The sequence below is a fragment of the Panthera pardus genome, unplaced genomic scaffold (genome assembly GCF_024362965.1).
Source record: "Panthera pardus isolate Hobbes unplaced genomic scaffold, ASM2436296v1 HiC_scaffold_27, whole genome shotgun sequence".
Classification (NCBI taxonomy): Eukaryota; Metazoa; Chordata; class Mammalia; order Carnivora; family Felidae; genus Panthera; species Panthera pardus.
In genome coordinates this window covers 73,811,019-73,835,128 of record NW_026526843.1, presented here as the reverse complement: position 1 = coordinate 73,835,128, position 24,110 = coordinate 73,811,019, and the positions used below count along the sequence as shown (strand labels likewise).

At 36.6% G+C, this 24,110-nt stretch overlaps 1 protein-coding gene across 1 annotated transcript in view; it reads left to right on the top strand.

Annotated features, from left to right (window-relative positions):
* The first annotated feature begins 4,604 nt into the window (after positions 1 to 4,604).
* ZC3H12B (zinc finger CCCH-type containing 12B) overlaps positions 4,605 to 24,110 on the top strand; it is a 449,943-nt gene continuing 430,437 nt past the window's right edge. Inside the window, exon 1 of the mRNA XM_053891545.1 lies at positions 4,605 to 4,817. The gene's annotated coding sequence lies outside the window, so the exon portion shown is untranslated. The remainder of the gene's footprint in view (positions 4,818 to 24,110) is intronic.

The following is a 24,110-nucleotide window of genomic DNA, read 5'->3' as shown; positions in this document are numbered from 1 at the left end:
AGGTGAATGGGAAGTGATAAAAGCAGTAAATGTAGATATCCACTTTTGACACCTGTGTGTGAAAAGGAACGGTGATAACAGTGGACACTTCAAGGAAACTAGAGGAGGCTCCAGGATAAAGGGAAGTGTTTCTTTTAAGGATGGAAAATACTTGAGTATGTTTATAGGCTGTGAGGAATAGGGCAGTGTGTGAGGGTGAGAAGTGTAAGATATTAAAGACAGAAAACCTAATAAAGCAAGATCTCTAAAAGGCTGGGTGAGACAAGGTTCAGGAGCTCATATGGAAAATTTAGTTTTACACAGTCTATGTAAGGGTGAAGGAATCAAAGTATAGTATGGGAGCAGATAAAGGTTGTAAGTGAGAAGAAAGCCTGATAACTTCAATTTTTTTTTTTTTTAAGCAAGGCAGGTGATGAAGTAATGAGTTGGATGGTAGGTTTGATGGTCGAGTGATGAAGTCATCAGTAATAGCGGAGAATGTTTAACATTTGGAATAATAGCTGAGGAGAATTGGAGAGGGACTGACCAAGAAAAAGTTAAAAGATTGCCAAATTGTGCCAAGTGGTAAGATGAGAAATTAAATCTGTGGTAAGGTCAATTTGCATTAAAAGGTCAGAGTGATTTTCTTTAGCAGAGCCAGAATGGAAACAGGGAACAAAGAGGGTGAGAACTACAGCATATAGACACACAGGGTTCAATCATTTGAAATTCCAGGAGCTACTCCAATTATGGACACCCTTTACATTATAAGTCAAGATGAAATCATCCAAGGAGCTTTCTCAGAAACTTTATCCAAAGTCTATCCACAATACTATATCTGTCCCCTCAAATACACTTCAAATAGACCTGTCAACTTTTGGTATTTCATTTATGTTAATTATTATCTTGACTTTTACATCCAATAAATTGTAAGCTCTTTGGGGTTGGGACACTGTTTAATATTTGTGCCAGACCCCCAAACAAGTATTAGTATGTTATCCTATTTTAGTTATTAGATATAGACCTTTTCCAAACTCTGGCATGGTATCAGAGGCATTTCTCAATCTTTCACCAATCTGTGTCTCTATACTCCATTGCACCCTTAGGCTGCTCAGCCCCTAAATACAGATACAGTATGGGTAAATCCAACTTTTCTACTTTCACTGAACATACCATGGGCTTTAAAATTTTCTGGGCCTTTGAACAGACTTTTTTATTCACTTGAAATATTCTGTTTCATTCTGGAAAATTCCTATTCATCTGTCAACAGCCAGAGCAATGCCACCTCTTCTATAACTTTTTTTTAAGAAAGACTTCCTCATGATTTACTAGAAGCCATCTACTGTGTGAGCACAGAGTTCTGTTTTTGAACAACTCACTGAATTATAAAGGTAAATAAAGGTGAGTAAACAGAAAAACTATTTCTTCCATTCCACTTAATGCATCTCTTTGGTGGGGGCACAGTGGGTGTGTATCCTTTCTCTAATTTTTGGAATGCAGATAAATCTCTCCAGGTACTAGAAAGTCTCAGTCTCCAGTTTTAGAACGTAGACATTTTTTTTAAGCTCATGAGCCATATTCCCCTCTGAAATGTAAAGACATATCTACAGAGATAATGTGGGAGCCCATCTCCAGATGTAACCATTTGACTTCCAGGAAGATTCAAAGTGTCTTTTGGGGAAATAGATGTTTTGTTACTCTTTTAGAGGAAGTCAATTAACTAAACAAATAGACACTACAATTTTCAAGTGAACTTTGTATTTGCTTTTCTCTATAAATTGTGTGGAATTTTATCCTGACTTTATAATCTCTCTAAGTCTACTTATATGCATGCACTGTGCTGTGCTTACTCAATAATAAATGTTTTTTTTTCTTTCCATATTGATGTGGATAGGTCTCTCTTTGTTGATAGGTGTTTCTACTTTGCTAACATAGTAGAGGCAGATACACTGATGTGTGCAAAGGAGCTCAGATTTTATATTGAAACCCAAGGAAAAATATTGAAGGAGTTTAAGTACAGCAGTGACACAGTTCTATATGTAAAAAAGGAAGAATTAGTGACTAGTAGAATTTTATGTATTTATTCCTCTGTCTCACTATAGAATGTAATGAGTTCAATAAGTGAACAGAAAATACAGGTTTTATTTCACTTAGCATAACACTCTCCAGTTCCATCCATGTTGCTACAAAAGGCCATATTTCATTCTTTCTCACTGCCACGTAGGGTGGGTGATGGGTATCGAGGACGGCACCTGTTGAGATGAGCACTGGGTGTTGTATGGAAACCAATTTGACAATAAATTTCATATTAAAATAAAAAAAATAAAGAAACCCTTTTGTGCAGGTAAAAAAAAAAAAAGAAAATACAGGTTTTATATGACTAAGTACAGATTTTAGAAGATCTAAGCAAATTGTGTTAAAAGTCTGTCCCTTTGAGTTGCTGATGGTCCTTGGAAAAGGCTGAACACCAATAAATTGTTTTACTTTGAACTTGAAAGGCATATTTGTATCTTATGGAAGGAAAGGTATGAAGTCTATCCAAGCTCACTGCCATATTCACAGTTGTAATACATATCCCCTATGTTGTGATCTTCCCTGTTGATTACAGTTTGTTGATTATTTTCATCTGGTACTTCTATTTAATTAGTCTTAGAGTGATTCACTCTTTTTCACCTTTCCAATTGTTCTTCTCCTTTTTTCAATATTTTCTGGCAGCCTGGTTCTCAAAATTTCATTTTAATTTTTTTAATGTTTGTTTATTTTTGAGAGAGGGAGAGAGACAGAGCATGAGTGGGGAGGGGCAGAGAGGGAGACAAAGAATCCAAGGCAGACTCCAGGCTCTGAGCTGTCAGCATGGAGCCCAACAGGGCTTGAACTCACAAGCCTTGAGATCATGACCTGAGCCGAAGCTGGACGCTTTAACCACAAAGCACCAGGCGCCCCTCATTTTAGTTTTATATTCCATTTGAGCTTTTCACTGATGTTTCTGTAGCAGTTCTAGGGCCTCTCAGATTTCCTACACATGGTACAGCTATTTTTACACTTCCTAAAATGTTTAAACCTTTTATTAAATAAACATACAGCAGGGCCCATGATGTTTGTAAATACATTCATGCATTGTATTAAGTTCAAAATTGGTGACATATTTTTGTCACTATACATTATAGAAACTCTAAGCCTAATTTCAAAAAATTGAGTAAATAAGCCTCCAGAAAAACCACCCAAATTTGTAAACAATCACTATCTATGTGTCAATTCTCAGTGTCAATATTTAAAAATTAGCATGTGTATTTTGGGAAAGATCACTTACACGTTTATTAATTGGAGGTATTTCATAGAATTCTTTCCCAGATGAACCTGGGGAAAATATATTTAAGAACTTTATAGATCTAGATGTATCCCCAAAACTGCAAGGACTGATTTGGGGCTAGGTGCCCAAAGGGGAGTGGAAAAGAACTAGAGCTAGAAAAATAGAGGCAAGATCTCAGGGGACCTTGAATACTAAGTTAGGGAGTTTATGCTTCAACCTTTATTATAGGCAACGAGATTAACTTAAAATAGTTCCAATTTTTACTGCTTATTCTGGTGCCAGAGTAAGATGTGTATGTTAAATGCTTTACATGCAGTCTCTCATTTAATCCTCATAACTACTTTGTAGGTATTATAACAATCCCCATTTTACAGATGAGGAAACAGATTCAGAGAGGTTAAGCATCCTGGCTCTAGGAAACATAGTTACCCAGTGTTGGGGCAGAAATTCAAAACTGGCTCTAACTCCAAAGCCCTTCTCTAAACCAGAGGGAAGTGAGAGTAGATTTATGTTTTACAAAGATCACTATGATGGAAGTATGTGAACGGACTGTAGAAAGACAAGTCTAAAGGCGAGGAGACCAAAGACAATGCTGTTGCAGTACTCTAGAACTGTTAGGCCCTATTAAGGTGGCTGTTCCTTAACCACCAGTTATGCAGATGAGTGACACGGTCGGAGAGGTTATTTAGACAATTCCTCTGGAATTCTTGTTAAGAATGGATTCGAGAAGGCAAGACTAAATAATAAGTTAAGAGGTCGTTTGACTGTCACTCTCAACCACCGAGATTCCTGTCGAGGAGTCGGGAAATTGTCGCACCCTAAGTCTTCTAGCCTCTTCCATTTGCAGAGCATCTGCACCTCTCCTCACCTCACCTTGACGTCGCTCCATCCAGGATCTAGGAAGTGCGCTCTAGGAAGTGGGATTTTACGTACTTTTTGTAGGTCGTGGACTGAGCCAGGACAGAAGCGCCAGCGGTGGCGGCAGTCGCCGGCGGGGGTGGGGCGCATGCGCGCGGTTGCTAGGCGACGGCAGCCTGGGCGCAGTTGCTCTAACGGCGCTGGGCTTGTGTGTGTAGGCAGCGGCGCCAGAGAAGGAGGAGCACAAGGATGCAGCTGCCACCACGGCCCCGAGAGGGAGCCGCCGCTGCTCTGTGGCCGCGGGGGCTGAGGGACGGGAATCAGGCCTGGGGGTCGGGTCTCTGAGGGGGCCGGGGGCGGCGGTCCCGCCTGAGCTCTGGCCTAGTATCCCAGGAAGGTACTGGCCGCTGGGCGAGGGCCTCTTCCCCAGTGCCTCCTCTGGCTCCTCCACGTCGATGGTGGTGAAGTTGGCGCCAGGGAGCGCAAGGCACCAGGCTGCCTCCTTTGCACCCAGCTCCTCCTGGGGCGCATCTCTGGCCCCGGCTCACGGACACCTGCGCCGCCATCTCCTCTCGCCCGCTGAGCCCACCCCTGGCGGCGGGCGGGGGAGGGGCTCCCTTTCAAGGGCTTTGTCCAGCAGGGCGACGACGGGGACCATAGGAGAGTAGGGGTGAGTAGTGGCACCGCACTCGCCAGGTGCTGGGACGCCTTTCTGGCCTCCGGGGCTCTGGGAGACGACCAACGCGCTGCTTTCTCCTGCAGAAGCTTCTAACGCCTCTCCTACATCTGCTCGCTGCTCCCTATTTCCTTCGAGGTAGTTTTCCTTCTAAAAATCACCACTCTCTGGTCTCAACCTCGGCATCCAGAAATGAGTGTCTTAGGCCTAGCTTTGCTTCCTAGGTGCTATAAATGCTTATAATTCTACGTACAATCACGCAGCTTGGTCTCTGATTCCAGGATAGACTTTCCCAATACCGTTCTCACCCCTTTTCCCTCGCTCTTGCTCTCCAAAAGCTCAGTCAGACCAGAGGCTTCTTAAGAGGCATTTCTCAGACTGCTGTCTCTCCATGTCTCAAAGCTTGAATGGCAGATGGCCTGGCCCCTTTTTAGTTTTCTTGATACTGCTGTGCTGACAGCTTCTGAAAGCCCTGTGCCTGGCTTCTGACTCCTGACGTATAAAGAAAGAGTTAGAAGTCAGTACTTACATTAAATAATAATAATAAAACAAACTAGCAAACACACACACACCACTTGACTTCCAAAGTGGCATCAAATTTGAAGAGAAGTAGACAGTGACTGACTGATAACAAGGAAACAGGTTTTATGAAATAACTATTCTTCATTCAGAATGACATAACTTCCTTTTTAGTAAATGTGATGAAACCTAAAATGTCCCTAGTAAAAGCAAGGATGTGTTATGATCTATCTGTTCTTCCTGGGCTTTCCTGCAATTGAGAATATTTGCTTCCCAAAAACATGGCCATGAGGGACCTGAAGTGGTGTTTTGGACAGGATGATTAGATGAGGATCTAAAGTTGTAAGGTGCTTTTTTAAAATTAGCAATATTATCTTTGAGTAGTGAAGTTATTTCTTTAAAAGCAAATGGCTGAAAAAATCACAGCTCACACTTGATCCTTTCTAAAAGTGGAATGAATTTAGATCAACTAGTAATTTTGATTTTAAGGTACTTTGATGCACAATGAAAGATGGGTTCCTTGTTTTATTTGGCTCTCTTCCCTCCCTACCAGTTTTTAAGCTATTTCATGTTTCTTTTATTAGAAAAAGAAGAAAGAATTAAAAAAGAAGTGCAGTATTAAAAAAACAACATTCAGTTTTGGGTAAATGCTTTTAGGCTAAAAGATTTTAAAAAGGATATACATGCCATTTGTGATTAAATAACTTTAGCTAGTGAATCAGTCAAGACTTGATAGTTTTAGGTAAAATGTAGCTTTCATGTTGTTTGAGGTTCTTTGGATATGGTTTAAAGCACAGTATAATTCTAGTATCACTACAAAGTAATCTTGGGGCTCAGGGAGTATTTTATGTTGTTGTTGTTGTTGTTGGTGGTGGTGGTGGTGGTGGTGGTGAATTGCCAATTGTCATGCTTCTAGTTGCTAGATTCCAAAGTTAGAGATGTTATGTTTTGGAAAAGCTCTTGATCAAGTCAAGTCTGAACTATGAAATAAAATGTACTATGTGGATACTTGCTGTTCATTTCACACACTTTTAGAACCAAGCAGTAATTTGGATCCAATTTAGAATTTGATTTTAGTGAATATGGTTATAATGCTGCCACATACTCAAGAGCATTTACCTAGAGTGTCATAAACACATTATAAGATAATATTAATAGTTAATTTTACAAGTACAACAAAGCACTTAGCCAGTGAACTCTGGAAAGAATTAGGTATTTTTTTTAAATTAATTGATTTTCAACATGTTTTCTTTTTCCCTAGCTTCACTGAGTGTCCATTACTATACTAGTTACTATGGAGAATAGTAGAGTAATAGGCCCCAGGAGAAAAATTGCTTACCTTTTGTTGAAAGAAAGAAATATGTATGTGGTCATGGTCAACAGTTGGAACACACTGTAGTACAGAATAAGAAATAAAATAATTATAGGGTAAAATAAGAGCTTTGGAGGCTGGCATTTGTCTAAGAAGGCTTTATAGAGAAAGTCAAACTTTATTTGATTCTTTATAGAATTATAGATTTTGTTGGAAGGTGGCAGAGTCAGCATAGAATGAACTGAGGCACTTGATTTTCTAATCTTCCTAAATATTCCTCTCATGGATAAGCCTAAAGGGCACTATCAGTGGCAATTAACTCCTTTGTAGTGGGCATAGTGTTTAATGATAAATTATATATTAAATCAATAAATTAATATTAAATATTTGTCAAATGTGCATTATAGAAGTCAGACTTCAAATAAACATTCTATTTCTTTAGGCAAGTGAAAATTTTTTCTAAGCAGATATAGCTAGAGTGTTACGTTCACATATTATCACCTGTATGTTTTCACTATCTCCTAAAGCAGTTATAATCTAAGTATTTTGTATAAGACTTATATGATTATTACAACTTTAGATTAATAGTATTTTCCAAAGACTATTTCTTAATTAGGTAAATTGGGAAATTCTATAAACAACATTAATTTTGGTCCATGAAGTATATGATAGCTTAGCTTTTAGTACTGCTAACTAGTATTACTATTTCTATTATTTTCTGAAAACAAAGGGAGATATGCCAGAGTCCTACAAATTGATATCTGTCAAAGTTCTAATATAATGCTACTAGTAGCATTGTGTTAATAATTGTGTTAATAATTGGCAACTAGCCTCAGTGTTTAAACTGCAATTACAAACCTTTATAAAACTTATTTTAGTGGTTTTCTAACAACTTTCTGCTGTGTTGAGAATTAGTTACATGAGTTCTTGGTTTTAGTCAACCACTGTAAGTTGCTGTTTGTATATAGAAAAATAACAATAAGAAAGTGTGCTATAATTATTATGTCAAAAGAGAGATATGCCCCCCAACAGAAAGTCAAAGAATTTTTGAGTTAATTTACAGATTTACTCTAGGGAACAATATTCCAAAACTTGAAAAATGTTTGAGACTTCTATACACCATCTTATACCTTTCATGTAGTATCTTTGCTGCTAGCAATAGTCTTCTTTGATTATAGTTATTACTAATGAGTGTTAATTCACAGTAGATAATAGTTTTGACAAATATAATTGTTGTTTTGAGCATCCTCTGCTTAGAATGTCAGCTATTAGCTAAATAAATAAGTTATTCAAGAACAGAATAGTCCACACAGACATACCGAATGAATATTGGATCATTGGAAATTAACTAATTAGTCTCCTTTGCTAAGCAAGTGTTGCACATTTCTGTCCTTAGTTGATTAGGTTGGTATCAATAGGGTAATTTTTTGGAAAGAAAACTGGTGAATTTAAATGTTGGGGAAACTGCTGCGAAAATTAAAATTAGTTTGTATGTCATGTTCTATGTACTATGATGATTTAAGGCAGGTAAACATCTTAGGTAAACTGCTAAATCTCAGTGGTGGCTGCATGTGAAATAGGGTAAAGAATTGTCAGTTTCTATTACTATATACTAAAAATATCTCAATATATGTGTCATATTTGAGTCTGGAGGTAGAGCAGCTTTACACTGAGTACCAAAGATGTATCCATAAGTTATAATTTTCTTTAAATATGTAGTTTTAAAAGTGTCATATTTTTTCAAATATTTTTTCAATATTTATTTTTGAAAGAGAGTGCGAGCAATGGAGGGGCAGAGGGTGAGGGAGACACAGAATCTGAAGCAGGCTCCAGGCTCTGAGCTGTCAGCACAGAGCCTGACACAGGGCTCAAACCCATGCATGGTGAGAACATGACCTGAGCCGAAGTCGGATGCCTAACTGACTGAGCCACCCAGGCACCCCTTTTTAATATTTTTTAATGTTTATTTATTTTTCAGAGAGAGAGAGAGAGAGAGAGAGAGAGAGAGAGAGAGAGAGAGAATGAGTGGGGGAGGGGCAGAGAGAGAGGGGGAGACACAGAATCTGAAGCAGGCTCCAGGCTTGGAGCTGTCAGCACAGAGCCTGATGCAGGGCTCAAACTCACAAACCTGGAGATCATGACCTAAGCCGAAGTTGGATGCTTAACCAACTGAGCCACCCAGGCACCCCAAAAGTGTTATTATATTCTTAAGTATGATAGTTATTATGTCAATGGATTGAAAAATTTCCCAGATGAGCACATCTCTGGATTTTATCATGGAAGCTTATGGGAATCTTTTCCACAAAGTGAAAAATACTAACAGCCAATTCAATGCAGGAAGAAAAGTGGAGAGTAGAATTCTTTCTTAAAGAATGGTACCTACAAACAAAATAAAACAAAACATTCATATATAAGTTATAAAGTAATATTCACAAGAACTTACACACAATTATTGTTTTCTTAATATCACATCTTATATTATAAATTGTTAACTGTCTTTGGACTGTTGGCACCCAAAAGTTTCCCTGTGGTCTGATTCATTCCTTTTTTCCTAATAACAAATGCACCTCAGGTATTTGATGGTGAGATTTCATTACTGAAATGCAAGCTTTTTGTAGTAGCTTTTAAAATGCGATATATATTATTTGAAAACCTGAAGTTGAATTTTGAAATGATTCATAATGAGGAAAATGGATATTTTTATAAAGTCTTCACTAAAGCTATTGTACATTAAGTTGTTAGTATCTCCATAACCTTTCAAATCCCTAAATTATATAGTTAGCTCATTATGTTCACTTTCTGTACCTCATTTCCACTTTTCCTTACAAATATGGGTATTGGTTTGTTCTCACTGGTACTTTTGAGCTACTTCTGTGACCCCCTAAATGAATTTTACAAAATACATTTATATTATTAAAAAAGTTATTTAAGAGGAGCACCTGGGTGACTCAGTCAGTTGAGCATCCAACTTCAGCTCAGGTCAAGATCTTGCGGTTGGTGAGTTCAAGCCCCACATCAGGTTTGCCGCTATCAGCACAGAGCCTGCTTCAGATCCTCTGTCCACCCCCTCTCTGCCCCTCCCCTGCTTGTGCTCTCTTAAAATAATATATATATATATATATATATATACATATATATATATATGTGTGTGTGTGTGTGTATATATATATGTATATATATATATATATATATCAAGGCACTGAGGCCTTGATCTATCCTGTTCTAAAGATGGTGCCAAAGGCTCTTGGTCTTGTCAGGAGAAAGAATTCAAGGACAGACACAACATAGTGGATGATGGACACAGGTGGGAAAGTTTATTAAAGGAAAAGTGCACTCTCAATATGTGAGAGTGGGTGAGCTCGAGAGAGGATGAGAACTGCAACTTGAGGTTTAGGTTTCCATCTTTTCTGCAGTTGTTAACAAGGTAGTGGAATATTCATTACTTGGGGAGGAGATTTTTCTTGGAAGCAGGGTTTCAGGGCTTTTCTTATTTGGTTAGGAGTGGGTCTACTTGTCAGCCATCTTGGGCCTGTCTGGTTTGATACAGCTTCTTGTGGCTTTGTTTTGGAGTGCTGCCAGAATAGTCCTCTGACTTTCCAGATAGCTGGCCATGGCTTTCTTTTTGCTGGCCTCCAGGCCTCCTGTTTGAACCTAATCGCTGCTAACAAAAGCAGTTTGAATTATTTTTATTGAATTAAAATAAGTGAATTAAGGTAGGAACCACTAACTTTTATGTATTTAAAAATGTCTCTTGGGGTGCCTGGGTGGTTGCCAGTTGGTTGAGAAGCCTACTCTTGATTTCAGCTCAGGTCGTGATCCCAGGGTTGTGGGATCAAGTCCCACATCAGGCTCTGTGTTGACCATGGAGCCTGCTTAATATTCATTCTCTCTCTCTCTCTCTCTCTCTCTCTCTCCCTCTCTCCCTCTCTCCCTCCCTCTCTCTCTCTCCCTCTGCCTCTGTCCCCCCAAAAGAAAAAAAAAGAAAAAACACTGTCTACTAAGTACTGTGTTGAGCATATGAGGATTAGTTTATTAATTACATTGGGCTGTTGACAAGATAAAGAGTTTGAACATCAGTTAATAGTGTAAGCAAAATTGGGACAATAGTTATGATGAACTGCTCTCAGATGTTTTAAAAACTGTAGTAGCAATATTATTTGCATATAAATTCTGTGCACTTAAATCCTTATCATTTCTTCAGAGTAAGAAAGTGAAGTAAGTGTGCATTTAAAGTTAACACTCAGTAGTCTTAATATGTTAATGGTGTTCCAACAGCTCTGAAAGTAGTAAAACTTTAGGACCTCCTTTTCTCTAGTTTTGAATTAATAATCATATAATGCATGCATGCATATTGATATAGCTTTGTTCCATTTATGTGATGATACAAAAAGTTGTAAAAACCAGCATTACTGATATCATGGGATGAAATTCTTCTAACAAGAAACCAAAATAAATGTGAACGTTAACCAAGACAGAGCACAACTACACCTAATGATAGGGTTGCTAGAGGCTTGTTATTTACTACTGATGCTCTTTAGGGAGGGGAAAAACTAGTTCTTTGTTTCATGCCTTTTACAGTAATGATAATTTGCCTCTACTGTGCAACTCATTGCTCTCCACTGATAGATTTTAGGAGTAAGAGCAAAGGAAGCAATAACACAGAGGTTATTAGATCAACTTGAATAAAAATTTAGCTCCCTGGAATTTTTAACTAATTAGAACTCTCCATCTCCCACCCCCTTTGCTATTATAGATGAGAGGAAAAGAGACTGAGTATTTATGTAACACTTTTCTCATAGCTAAATGTACAATGCAAAATAGGAATTAGTGAACTCTAATTCTTAGTCTTTGCTAACAGGGGGAGCTGAAACTTAGAAAATATTTAAAATCAATTGATTTAGGAAGGAAATTTTTATGTTTGCATTTGAATATGAATTTTTCTAATCTAGGTAGTCCCAGAGACTCAGTTAACTAAAGGCTATTGAATGAAATATCTTGCTTAATGAATTTTCTAATTAATGATTAATCTAAGTATGCAATGAAACTGAGGCAAGGATGCTTTGCATAAGATGTCTCGAACTTTGTGTACAGTTTTTTGTTGTTGTTGACCACTGACCCAATTTTGTCTGTCTTAAGTTTTTTTTTGTTGCAAATAATAAAGGTCTAATTCAAACTAAATGAGAACAAAAGCGTACTTTATATTAAAGATATGAGCGATTCTCAAGGAACCCAAGGGCAGAAAGTATAATCCAGGCACATGAGAAAGTATAACTAGGAATGAGAAGCCGTCAATGGCTAAGGGAGCTTTCCTCTTTCTTTCTCTCCTCCTTTCCCATCCCTGGTGCCTTTGGGTCTCTTGTTTTTCTTTGTTTCTTTCTACCCAAGAGCTCCCAAGTTTTACATTCTAAATTCAGGCAACCAGCAAAGACTGCATTTCTGAATCCCCAATTTCCAATTCTGATTGACCCAGTTTGGACCAGATGTCAGCCCAGGATTTGATTATCTATGGCTGGGTTCGAAAGATCATGTGGTATAAATATGGTTATTAGGCCCCAAACCTAAGTGAGGGGACATACAGTTCTTACAGAAAGGGAGGTGGTGGGATGAAAAGAACATCAAATGCTGTCCGCCATTAAGTATAATCAGAAATAGAGCACATTTGCCTGTGCTTATCTGCTTATCTTCATGCATTAAACAAGAATGAAGGTCAGATAGCATATTATCTAGTCTTATATTAAGGACTATAAACCTAAAGCCCAGAGATATTTTAAAAATTATTGAGGGTCACATGAAAAACTGTTACTGGAATCCTAACTTTATGGTTTCTAGTCTTCCTAACTGCTAATAACCAAGTAAGCAGAGTATCTAATAAAATGTTAACATACTTTAAAAGAGATCTCAGGGGCGCCTGGGTGGCGCAGTCGGTTGAGCGTCCGACTTCAGCCAGGTCATGATCTCACGGTCCGTGAGTTCGAGCCCCGCGTCAGGCTCTGGGCTGATGGCTCGGAGCCTGGAGCCTGTTTCCGATTCTGTGTCTCCCTCTCTCTCTGCCCCTCCCCCGTTCATGCTCTGTTTCTCTCTGTCCCAAAAATAAATAAAAAACGTTGAAAAAAAAATTAAAAAAGATCTCATAAAATATAAAATAATCTTGATGAATATTTTTGCCTAAGCAAAGTAAATATAGAGGAAAAGCAACATCATTTTTCCATGTTATTACAACGAAGCAGTAAACATCAGAGGTCTGTGGATAATGGCCATTATTTTCAAAAGTAAATTTTTAAAAGAATATAAAAACATAAAAACAGAGGGTGATTTTGAAGAACAAATTATTGGTCTATATGACTTAATGTTGCTAGGCTTAAAGAAGGAGTCATGTAAATATGATATTTTGGCTACTGGGAAACACAGATTATAAACTGAATCTGTTTTCTCCTTTTGACCTGTGCATTCATTCAGTTTTTATGTATTGAATGTTTGCTATGTGCTGAGCCCTATTTTAGGCACTGAGGATACAGTGATGAACAGAACAAAGTTCCTGCACTCAGGGAGTTTGCATTGTAGAGACCAATGCAGGCAATGAACAACAAAATAGTAAAGAACATATAATGTCAAATAGTGATAAGGGCTATAAGGCTAATAAACCAAGATAATGGGATAAAGAATTATAAGTGGTGCTACTTTAGGTAACAGTGGTCAAGGAAGGTGTCTCTGATGAGGTGACATTGAACAGAGATTGGAATGAAACAAGGGAACAGGGTATCTGAATATCCAGTAGAAGAGTACTTGAGGCAGAGAGAATAGCAAATGTAAAGGCCTTGAGGTGGGAATCTGCTTGGCCTATTTATGAAACAATAAGGAGGCCAATTTATAGAGCAAGGGAGACAGTGGTAGAAAATGTCAGAGATGTATTCAGAAATCAAATCATGTAGGCCTTTTAGGACAAAATAGGAGTTTTGGATTTTACTCTTTGTATTGCAAAGGCATTGGGAGGTTTGGAGAATAAGAACTTGATTTGATTTATATGTAGAGAATATTCTGGCTGTTGTGTGGAGAATAAACTTCAAGAGGAAAAGAGAAGAAGCAGGGAGACCAGGTAAGAGAACGTTATAGTAACCCAGGTAAGAAAATGCTTGAGTTAAGGTGGTAGTAGTGAGGGAAGTAAAAAGTAGTTATATTCTGAAGGCACACATACATAAATACATGTGTATGATTTTTGAAATAATTTTAGATTCATAGGAAGTTGCAATAAATGTACAGAGAGAGCCTGTATAACTTTCACCTGGCTTCCCTCAATGTTATGGTACATAACTATAGTACAATATCAAAACCCAGAAAATTGACATTGATCTTATTTAGATTTCCCACTTATAAAAATAGTTATGTATGTATGTGTATATCTACTTTCATGTAATCACCACCACATCAAGATACTTCACTGTACCATCACAAGGCTCTCTCATTCTATTTATAAAGCCACACTCACCTCCTTTGTCCTCTTCCCTTACCTCTTACTTTTAACCTGTTCTCTGTCTCTATAATTATGTTATTTCATGAATGTTGTGTAATGTTCCTCTTTATCCCTTGTAATTTTCTTTGCTCTGAAATGTACTTTATGGGAAAGTGATTTTTTTTCTTCCAAAGTTTTATTTAAATTCTAGTTAGTTAGCATATAGTGTAATATTCAAGAGTAGAATTTAGTGATTCATCACTGACATATAATACCCAGTGCTCATCATAACAAGTGCCCTCCTTAGTACCCATCCCTCATTCCCCACTGACCTCCATCCATCAATCCTCAGTTTGTTCTTTATAGTTAAGAGTCTCTTATGGTTTGCTCCCCTCTCTCTCTTTTTCATGGGAAAGTTATTTATTTATTTATTTATTTATTTATTTATTTATTTATTTATCAATATATGAAGTTTATTGTCAAATTGGTTTCCATACAACACCCAGTGCTCATCCCAAAAGGTGCCCTCCTCAATACCCATCACCCACCCTCCCCTCCCTCCCACCCCCCATCAACCCTCAGTTTGTTCTCAGTTTTTAACAGTCTCTTATGCTTTGGCTCTCTTCCACTCTAACCTCTTTTTTTTTTCCTTCCCCTCCTCCATGGGTTTCTGTTAAGTTTCTCAGGATCCACATAAGAGTGAAAACATATGGTATCTGTCTTTCTCTGTATGGCTTATTTCACTTAGCATAACACTCTCCAGTTCCATCCATGTTGCTACAAAGGGCCATATTTCATTCTTTCTCATTGCCACACAGTGTATCCATTCATCAGTTGATGGACATTTAGGCTCTTTCCATAATTTGGCTATTGTTGAGAGTGCTGCTATAAACATTGGGGTACAAGTGCCCCTATGCATCAGTACTCCTGTATCCCTTGGGTAAATTCCTAGCAGTGCTATTGCTGGGTCATAGGGTAGGTCTATTTTTAATTTTCTGAGGAACCTCCACACCGCTTTCCAGAGCGGCTGCACCAATTTGCATTCCCACCAACAGTGCAAGAGGGTTCCCGTTTCTCCACATCCTCTCCGGCATCTATAGTCTCCTGATTTGTTCATTTTGGCCACTCTGACTGGCGTGAGGTGATATCTCAGTGTGGTTTTGATTTGTATTTCCCTGATGAGGAGCGACGTTGAGCATCTTTTCATGTGCCTGTTGGCCATCTGGATATCTTCTTTAGAGAAGTGTCTATTCATGTTTTCTGCCCATTTCTTCACTGGGTTATTTGTTTTTTCGGGTGTGGAGTTTGGTGAGCTCTTTATAGATTTTGGATACTAGCCCTTTGTCTGATATGTCATTTGCAAATATCTTTGTGGGAAAGTAATTTTTAAAAAATCTATGTATATCTATGTATATCTTTTTTTTCCCTATCCATTTGCTTTTAGTCTACACATGTCTTTATGTTTGAAGTAAATTTCTTGTAGACAGCATATACTGGACCATATTGGTTTTATCCACCATGCCAATCTCTGTCTTTTAAGTGGTGGATTTGGACTATTTACATATTAGAATAATTATTGATATGTTAGGGCTGTCTTCCAAATTTTTAAAAGTTTTTTTTAAGTTTATTTATTTATTGTTGAGAGAGAGGAAGAGAGAGAGGCAGAGAGAGAGGGAGACAGAAAATCCCAAGCAGGCTCTGCTCTGTCAGCACAGAGCCTGATGCAGGGCTCTAACTCATGAGTTGTGAGATCATGACCTGAGCCGAAACGAAGAGTTGGTTGTTTAAGTGACTGAGCCACCCAGGCACCCCTCCAATGACTTACTCAATGACTTACTGATTACTGAAATGACTTACTCATTTCACTTAGCATAATAACCTCTAGTTCCATCCACGTTGTTGCAGATGTCACTATTTCTTTCTTTCTGATCACCAGGTAATATTCCATTGTGTGTGTGTGTATGTATGTGTATATATATATATATATATATATATATATATATATATATATATACTTATTTATCCATTCATCAATCGATGGACATTTGGACTCTTTTCATAAATTGGTTATTGTTGATAGTGATCCTATAAACATAGGGGTGTATATGCCCCTTTAAATGAGCATATTTGTAACGTGTAGATAAATACCCAGTAGTGCAATTGCAGGAACCTCCATACTGTTTTCTAGAGTGTCTGCACCAGTTTGCATTCCCACCAACAGTGCAAAAGGGTTCACTTTCTCTGCATCCTTTCCAATATCTGTTGTTACTGAAGTTGTTAATTTTAGCCATTCTGACCGGTGTGAGGTGATATCTCATTGTGGTATTTCTCTAATGATGAGCAGTGTTGAGCATCTCTTTTTTGTGTGTCTGTTAGCCATCCAGACGTCTTCTTTGCTAAAGTGTCTGTTCATGTCTTCTGCCCATTTCTTCACTGGATTATTTATTTTTGGGGTGCTGAATTTGATAAGTTCTTTACACATTTTTGATGCTAATCCTTTATTTGATATGTCATTTGCAAATATCTTCTCCCATTCCATTGGTTGCCTTTTAGTTTTTCTGATTGTTTTCTTTGCTGTGCAGAACCTTTTTATCTTGATTAGGTCCCAATAGTTTGTTTTTGCTTTTATTTTCCTTGCCTCTGGAGACATGGCAAGTAAGAAGTTGCTGCAGCCAAGGTCAAAGAGGTTGCTGCCTGTATTCTCCTGTAGGATTTTGATGGTTTCCTGTCTCACATTTAGGTCTTTCATTCATTTTGACTTTATTTTTGTGTATGGTGTAAGAATGTGGTCCAATTTCATTCTTCGGCATGTTGCTGTCCAGTTTTCCCAGCACCATTTGCTGAAGAGACTGTCTTTTTATCCATTGGATATTCTCTCCTGCTTTGTCGAAGATTAGTTTGCCATACATTTGAAGGTAAATTTCTGTGTTCTCAATTCTGTTCCATGAATCTATGGGTCTGTTTTTGTTCCAGTACCATACTGTCTTGATGATTACACCTTTGTAATACAGTTTAAAGTCTGGAATTATATGCTTCCAGCTTTGGTTTTCTTTTTCAACATTACTTTGGCATGGAAAACCCAAAAGACTCCGCCAAAAAATCTGCTAGAACTGATATGTGAATTCAGCAAAGTTACAAGACATAAAATCAATGTACAGAAATTGATTGCATTTCTGTACACCAATAATGAATCAGCCGAAAGAGAAATAAATGAATCAACCCCATTTACAAATGCACCAAAACCATAAAATACCTAGAAATAAACCTATCCAAAGAGGTTAGATCTGCATGCTGAAGACTATAGAAAGCTTATGAAAGAGATTGAAGAAGATACTAAGAAATGGAGAATAATTCCATTCTCATGATTGGAAGAATAAATATTGTTAATTGTTTATGCTACTGAAAGCAATCTACACATTTAATTCAATCTCTTTCAAAATACCACCAGCATTTTTTTCCAGAGCTAGAACAAATAATCCTAAAATTTATATGGAAACTTGTAAAAATTTAAATATTAGTTAACATACAGTGAAATATTGGTTTTCAGAGTAGAATTCAGTGAGTCATCACCTACATCCAACATCCAGTGCTCATCACCCATTTAGCCCATCTCGCACCCACTTCCCTCCATCAACCCATAGTTAAGAGTCTCTTATGCTTTGTTTCCCTCTCTTCTTCCCTCCCCTTTTCATATATCCATGTGTTTTGTTTCTTAAATTCCACATATGAGTGAAATTATATGGTATTTGTCTGTCTCTGGCATAGACATGTATATGTCTATACATATATATGTATATATCCATATATCTATATCTATCTCTCTATATCTATGTATCTATATATATATCACACCTTCTTTATCCATTCATCAGTTAATGGAAATTTGGGCTCTTTCCATAATTTGCCTATTGTTGATAATGCTGCTGTAAACATTAGGGTGCATGTATTCCTTTGAATCAGTATTTTTGTATCCTTGGGGTAAATACCTAGTAGTGCATTTCCTGGATCATAGGGTAGTTCGATTTGATTTTTAACTTTTTGAGGAACTTACATACTCTTTTCCAGAGTGGCTGCACCAGTTTGCATTCCCATCAAGAGTGTAAAAGGATTCCCTTTTCTCTTCATCCTTGCCAACACCTGTTATTTCCTGTGTTGTTAATTTTAGTCATTCTGACAGGTGTGAAGTTGTATCTTATCATGGTTTTCATTTGAATGTGTCTGTTTCATTTTCTTTTTATGTGTCTGTTAACCATCTCTATGTCTTCTTTGGAAAAATGTCTATTCATGACTGCTGCCAATTTTTTATCTTGGTTATTTGTTTTTTAGTGTCACAGGGTAGTTTAAAAAAAGTTTTGTGGAACTTCCATGCAATTTTCCATACCATACACCATTTTACATTTCCACCAACATGGCACAAGGGTTCTAGTTTCTAAACATTCTCACAAATATTTATTTTCTGTTTTTCAATTTGTTTTGTTCTTTTAATACTGGCCATCCTAACTGGTGTGAAGTAATATCTCCTTGTGGTTTTTGTTTGCATTTCCATGATAATTATTGACGTTAACCATATCTTTTAATATACCTGTTGGCCATTTCTATGTCTTCTTTGGAAAAGTGTTTATTTATAATTTCCTTAATGTTTTTAATTTTTAACATTTATTCATTTTTTGAAAGAGAGAGAGAGAGAGAGAGAGCGCACATGAGCATGGGAGGGGCAGAGAGAGAGGTAGGCACAGAATCTGAAGCAGGCTCCAGGCTCTGAGCAGGCACAGAGCCTGACCTGGGGCTAGAACCCATGAACCATGAGATAATGACCTGAGTTGAAGTCAGCCACTTAACCGACTGGTCCATCCAGGTACCCTTTCTTGTTTTTTTTAATTTATGTTTTTTTTGTTTGTTTTACTATTGCATTGTATAAGTTCCTTACATACTTTTGAAATTAACCCTTTATCAGAAATATAGTTTGCAAGTATTTCCCCCATTCCATAGGTTGCCTTTTCACTTTAAAAAAAATGTTTATTCATTTATTTTGAGGGAGGGATGGAGAGAGAGAGAGAGAGACAGACACAGAGAGAGAGAGAGAAAGAGAGAGAATGGGATAGAGAAAAAGAGAGAGTCCCAAACAGGCTCCATGCTGTCAGTGCAGAGTCCAGTGTGGGGCTTGGTCTCATGAACTGTGAGAATATGACCTAAGCTGAAATCAAGAGTTGGACACCCAACCAACTGAGCCACCCAGGCGCCCCCCCACCCATAGGTTGCCTTTTCCCTCTTGATTTATTTTTTGTGAGGATGCTTTTTAGTTTTATATACTTATTCCCTTTATCTTTTTTTGCTATTGTTTCCTGCATTTTTGGTGTCCTATCAAGGAAATGCTTGCTAATATTAATGTCAATAAGCTTTGGTTTTTAATGTTTTCTTCTAGGAGTTATATGGTTTCAGGTCGTACATTTACATTTTTAATCCGTTTTGATTTGATTTTTGTGTATGTGTAAAACAAGGGTCAAATTTCATTCCTTTGGATGTAGATATTGTTTTCCAACACTGTTTATTGAAGAGAGTGTTCTTTCCCCATTGTGCATTATTAACATTTTGTTGAATATCAGCTTTGTTCTTTATGCTCAGTATTATTTAGGGTCCTTTTTTATTCCAGTTGAATTTTAAGAGAGAGAGAGAGAGAGAACGAGAGAGCGAGAGCATGTGTGTGTGTGTGTGTGTAATCTTTACAATTTTATACACATAAGATCATGTCACTTGTGAGCAGAGATAATTTATTTCACTTATGTTTAGCTTTGCATGTCTTTTAAATTTACTACATGCCTAATTGTTCTAGGTAGAAATTAAAGATGGCATAAATAATTGGAAAGACATACCATGTTTTTGGATTGGAATACTTAATATTGTTCAAATGTCCTTGCCACCAAAAGCAAGCTACAGATTCAGTGCAATCCCTATCAAAATCCCAATGCTTTTTTTTTTTCAGAAGTGAAGAAAAAGTCCCAAAATTCAGTACTACCTTGAATAAAAGTAGTGTGAGTGGGTATCCTTGCCTTGTTTTGATCTTAGAAGAAAAGGTTTCAAAATTTTTATTGAGTATTATGTTAACCATAGCCTCTTCATAAATGGCCTTTTTTGTGTTAAGGTAATTTCTTTCCATTCCTAATTCATTGAGTGTTATTTTTCATAAAATGATGTTAAAATTTGTCAAATGCTTTTTCTACATCTATTGAGCTAATCGTATATTTTTTCCTTTGTTCTGATGTGAGGTATCACATTGATTGATTTTTATCTCTTTATCTATCTTTGAATCTCAGGGATAAATTCCACTTTTTCATGGTGTGTGGTCCTTTTAAAGTACTACTGAGTTTGGTTTGCTGGTACTTTGTTAAGAAATTTTAAATCTGTATTCATCAGGGATCTTCTTTCTGTAATTTTCTTTCTTCTAGCATTTTTTTCTGGCTTTGGCATCAGGGTAATGCTGCTCTCATAAAGTGAGTTTGGAAGTCTTTCCTCTTCTAATTTTTTGGAACAGTTTGAAAAGGATTGGTGTTAGCTCTTTAATGGTTGGTAGAACTCATCCATGAAACAATCTGGTTCTGAGCTTTTTTTTTGTTGGAACATTTTTGATTACTTATTTTGTCTCCTTACTAGTTATAAATCTGTTTAGTTTTTTATTTATTCCTTATTCAGTTTTTGGTAGGTTGTATCTTTCTAGGAATTTATCCATTTCTTCCAGATTATCCAATTTGTTGGCATGTAATTACTCATAGTAGTATCTTATAATCCTCTACGTGACAACAGTTGTTAATATCTCCTCTTGAATTTATTTTATTTTATTTATTTGAGTCTTCTTTCGATTTTCCTTAATCTAGCTGACGATTTTTCAATTTTGTTTTCATTTTAAAAGAAGCAACTCGACTTCTTAGAATTTTCTATTTCATTTATTTCTGCTCTAATATTTATTATTTCCTTCTGCTAACTTTGGATATGGTTTGTTCTTTTCCTATTTCCTTGAGATGTAAAATTATGCTGATTATTTGAAATCTTTCTTCTTTTTAAATGTAGGTGTATACTACTATACACTTAGCATGGCGTTTGCTACATTTTACATGTTTTGATATGTTGCATTTTCATTTTTATTTATCTCAAGCTATTTTCTTATTCTCCTTTTTCATTCTTATAATAGTCTTTATTAAATATTGTTATTGAAATAAAATAGGTATATAACACTGTGTACGTTTCAGCATTTCAACATATTGACTTGATATATTTGTTATGTTGCAATGATTACTACCATAGAGTTATTTAACACCTTCATCATGTTTTATAATTATTTTTTTGGTGGTGGGCATAATTTAGATCTAGTCTGTTAGCAACTTTGAAACTTATAATGCAATGTCATTGACTATAATCACTATGCTGTGTATTAGCTTCACCAGGATTTATTTATCTACTAGTTTCCAGTGTTTATCCTTAAACAATTTATCCCAAATTCCCCAACCTCTACCCTAGCCTCTGGTAACCATTATTTTACTCTATTTCCTTGAGTTATGCTTTTTTTAGATTTCAAATATACATGATACCATACAGTATTTGTCTTTTTGTCTGACATATCTCAGCATAATGTCCTCAAGGTCCATTCATGTTGTCACAAATGGAACTCTCTCCTTCCTTCTCATGGTTGATTAGTATTCATATATGTTCATATCCATTCATTTACTGACAGGAACTTAGGTTGTTTGCATATCTTGGCTATTGTGAATAATATTGAAAAAACATAGGAGTGTGTGTGCGTGTGTGTGTGTGTGTGTGTGTATCTTTTCAGACTCCTATTTTCATATTCTTTGGATGTTTACCCAGAGTAAAATTACTGGATTGTATGGTAGTTCTATTTTTACTTTTTTGGGGAACCTTTGTACTATTTTCTATAGTGACTGAACCAACTTACATTCCCATCTATAATGTAAAAGTGTTCCCTTTTTTCTACATCTTCACTAACACTTTTCATCGCTTGTCTTCTTGATGGTGGCCATTCTATCAGATGTGAGGTAATGACTTGTGTTGGTTGTGATTTGCATTTTTCTGATGATTCGTGATATTGAGCATCTTTTCATAAACCTGTTGGCCATTTGGATGTCTTTTTTGGAGATCTATTTAGCTTCTCTGGCAATTTTTATTTTAAAAATAATTTTTTTAATGTTTATTTATTTTTGAGAGACAGAGCATGAGCAGGGGAGGGGCAGAGAGAGAGGGAGACAGAGAATCTGAAGCAGGCTCCAGGCTCTGAGCTGTCGGCACTGAGCCTGATGCAGGGCTTGAACTCCTAGACTGAGAGTTCATGACTTGAGCCGAAGTTGGACGCTCAACTGACTGAGCCCCTCTCTGGCCATTTTTAAATTGAATTATTTGTTTTTCTGTTATGAATTGGATTAGTATTTTATATATTTTGGTTGTTAACTCCTTGTCTGATATATGGTTTGCAAATATTTTCTACCATCCCATAGGCTGCAGTTTCATTTTTTTCATTGTTTATATTTTTTAATTTTTAAAAAAATAATTTAAAAGTTTATTTATATTTGAGAGAGAGAGAGAGAGACAGAGCCCAAGTGGTGGAAGGACAGAGACAGAGAAGGAGACAGAATCTGAAGCAGGCTCCAGACTCCAAGCTGTCAGCACAGAGCCCGATGTGGGATCTAACTCAGGAACCGTGAGATCATGACCTGAGCTGAGGTCGGACGCTTAACCACCCAGGCGCCCCTTCCCCTAGGAATTTTATAGGATCAAGTCTATGTTTAAGTTTTTAGTCCATTTAAAGTTAATTTTTTTTTATTAAAGGATAATTAACATACAGTATTAGTTTCAGGTGTACAATATAATGCTTAACAATTCCATACATTTCTAAATACTCATCATGATAAGTATATGCTTAACCTCCTTCACTATTTCACCCATTCCTCTACCCACCTCCCTTCTGCAAAACACCAGTTCATTCTATGTATTTAAGTGTCTGTTTTTTTGTTTTTTGTTTTGTTTTTTGTTTTGTTTTTTTTTTCTCTTTTTTCTTTGCTTGTTAATTTGTTTTGTTTCTTAAATTTTACATGTGAGTGAAATCATATATCATATATCAAATATCATATATTTGTCTTTCTTGGACTGACTTATTTCACATAGCATTATACCCTCTAGGTACATCATGTTGTTGCAAATAGCAAGATCTCATTTTCTTATGGCTGAGTAATATTCCATTGTATATGTATATCACATCTTTACCCATTCATTTGTAGATGGACACTTGGGTTTCTTCCATATCTTGGTTATTGTAAATAACGTTGCAATAAACATAGGGGTGTGTATACCTTTTTGAATTAATCTTTTTGTTTTCTTTGGATAAATACCCAGTAGTGGAATTAATTGATCATATGGTAATTTTATTTATAACTTTTTGGGGAACATCCATACTGTTTTCCACAGTGTCTCACAAATTTAAATTATCAGCAGTTGTGTGTGAGGGTTATTTTTTCTCAAAATCTTCACCAACACTTGCTGCTTCTTGTGTTTTTGATTTTAGCCATTCTGGCAGATGTAAGGTGGTAATCTCATTATGGTTTTGTTCACATTTAACTAATTATTAGTGATGTTGAGCACCTTTTCATGTGTTTGTTGGTCATCTCTGTGTCTTCTTTGGAAAAATGTCTTTTCAGGGTTTCTGCCTGTTTTTGAATTAAATTGTTTTTTTTTTTTAGAACTTGTATAAGTTCATTATGTATTTTGGATATTAACTCATTGGATATATCATTGCAAATATCATCTCCCACTCAGTACATTGTCTTCTTGTTTGTTGATGATATCCTTAGTTTTTTTTTATTTTGGTGTAGTCCCAATAGTTTAATTTTGCTTTTCCCTTGCCAGAAGTGACCTCTAGAAAAATGTTTCTATGGCCAAAGTCAAAGAGATTACTGTCTATGTTTTCTACTAGGATTTTTATTCTTTCAGGTCTCACATTTAGGTGTTT